General features: G+C 42.6%; 1 long non-coding RNA gene across 1 annotated transcript; it reads right to left on the bottom strand.

Annotated features, from left to right (window-relative positions):
- LOC110405513 lies at positions 410–2347 on the bottom strand. The gene is made up of 3 exons (XR_002442913.1): positions 1711–2347; positions 1288–1568; positions 410–894 (listed from the first exon to the last, which is right to left on the bottom strand). It is a non-coding gene; the product is annotated as an uncharacterized LOC110405513 (long non-coding RNA).

The raw sequence follows: 2563 nt of genomic DNA, 5'->3' as shown, positions 1-2563 counted from the left end.
TCCCAATAAGAGGAATGAGCTTACGCTCTCCGTGATTTACATGGAGTGAGAAGCTAGCCTGGGAAGTTTGGCCAAGCGGTTGGGGCCAGCCCTATCAAAACAAACCTGCTCCAAAGCAAATGTATTCTAGGATTCCACCCACGTGCTCTTCTCCCATGTCCCTGCCTTGCCCAGCACTGTCATGTTACATCAAGTACGTGCACCCTCACAATCTCTTCTGCCCCATGATGGAAGGACAGTTATCACATATTTCAACTCTCCTTATCCAGAAAGAAGTCCTCTGAGCTCAGGGGAATCCATTCTCCACAGTCACACAGATTAGCCAGAAGCATAACCAGAGAATTTTACCCTTTATCCTTTAGATAACTCGGAACCATTAAGAAGCCTTAGTGTGTTATTATTTATTTTTAAATGGTAGGTCATAGCAATTGCATAGAAGGTTTTTATCCACATGAACACGAACAGAAATACATCATGTTGCTCATCTTCAAGCATAAATGTAAACATACTGAGTAATACTGATTAAGTGCTCTTTGTCACTTGCTTTTTTCTTTCCTTTTCCCTTCAAACAAAATGTTACTATTTGAAAGCCTTGTAGAGGGATCAAGATGACATCTTCCCATGACACAGACAAAATCAGAACTATATATCTAGGCAAAGGATCAATGGAAAAGTACAGACAGAGCTGCTCAGAGTACCTCAGCTGGCCTGGGATTTGTCAGTTCCATGGGCCAAGCCAGCCTGAGCATCTTCAGGAAATTGTCCTAAACCCAAGGGGCACCTCTGAGCACTGCTCTGCCCTCAGCATGTGATGGGGACTGCACTTCAACCCGGTGTGGTGGGGAGGACGTCAGCCTCTGCTGTCTTCCCAAGGACATCGAGATCCATCTCAGTCTAGAAAAATAGACAAGAGGAAAGAATAACTCTCAGGTTCAAATGAATTTTTCAAAGCTCAGTATACGCTTTTGGCTAATGATTTATACTGTATCGTTCTGCTTCCAAAGTGGTTATCTGCTCTCTAGTCTAGAGGAGAGGGTACCTGAGAAGGTATCCTTTCTAGCTCCTCCAAACAAATAATTTACTGTCTTTGCTTTTCCTGGTTGGAGTGGATTTTGCCCAAGCAAAATAGCCAAAGTCATGTTTCAGCCCTGAAACATGCTTCCTTCTCGGTATATGCACACTTTGGGAACTATTAAGAGTGGTGTGTGGCAGGACTTCAAGGTGTCTTTCAGGTCCTCAGACCAGTAAAAAATGCCCAAGAATTTGTTTACTGTTAGCATTCCGTACAAGCTGATTAAAATGGCTGCTTCCCATCATCTTCTTGTTCAATCAACTTGTCTAGAGTTGAACACAAAACCAAGCACAAGTTCTGGGAGCTGATTCATAGCAAAATCTCCCCCCTTGTCAGAGATGGGTAAATATTCACAGAGATGCCTCATTTTTTCCTTTCCTAACTGAACTCTGAACACGAGTATTTCAGTGCTGCTCCCAAAGCCCAGTTTGGGTGCCATGTCTTTTTCCAGTTGCAGAATTAGTTGGCTGTTATCTCCATCTGAAAGATCTTGAAACTGTGCGAATGAAAAAGAAAAAAGAAAAAAAAAAAGGAAATTTATAAGAACTGGTAACGTTTCCACCAGGCCCTTATAAAAATACAGCAGGACTTAACAGTCCTAACTGCATCTGTTCCACTGAGGAACGTGGTAACATTACCTCCCATGTTTTTGGAAAACAGCCTTTTGGGACCAAATGAGGCTCAGCTGCTTCCACTTGCTGGAAGAGCTGCCTTTTGCAGCAAGTTCAAGGAGAGCAAGGCATCGCAGTTCAAAACAGTCAAAATTAGTCAAATGTGTCCACAGAACAGGCTGGATTATTGCTGCCTTTGCAACAGGTGATTGTTCCTCTGCACATAAACAGAGTAACAGCTGCGGGCAATTGCTGTTTCCTCATTAATTGCATTTTAGGGCTCACCGAGGTTTTCTGTGTTGCAGAACATTCCCTGTCCCTTGAAATGCTAATCGAAGCATTTGAATACGTTATTATCCTGACAGCGTGCTTGAGGAGGGTTTAAAACTGACCAGCTGTCTAACTGCTCCCTATAAATCACTCGCCTTGACCTAGCGGTACATTTTTCTTCTCTTTCGTGTCTATTTGCTGTTTGATACAGGAGCCTGTGCTGTAACTGCTCATTTAATACCAGACAGTGTAATACCCTTGCAGCCTGCCATGATTGTCAGGTTGATTTCATTAGTACGATAAGATGCATAGACTCCTTTTTATCTCTTGTATTCTCCTTCTCTCTCTCCCTTTCTCTGTAATTTGGGTCTTTAAAGTCCCTGCTGTCTCCTGATCTGCAGATAATTGTTTACTGTAATACTAGCCAGGAAAAGAGCTGATAAACTCCAGATGTAGCTAGGTCTTCAAATTCACTTTCCTTGCTCTATGCCCATGGCTATGGACCTCAGATAATATTTTGCTGCTGTCTGGGGTCCTCTAAACCTGCTAATAAAAGAGGCTATTTAAGATGGAAAATGATCATATCGTATATGATCTGGGTGGCTCATTA

The sequence above is a fragment of the Numida meleagris genome, chromosome 12 (assembly GCF_002078875.1).
Source record: "Numida meleagris isolate 19003 breed g44 Domestic line chromosome 12, NumMel1.0, whole genome shotgun sequence".
In the NCBI taxonomy this organism is placed as follows: Eukaryota; Metazoa; Chordata; class Aves; order Galliformes; family Numididae; genus Numida; species Numida meleagris.
Note: the sequence above shows the minus strand (reverse complement) of the source record. Positions and strands in the feature narration are given on the sequence as shown.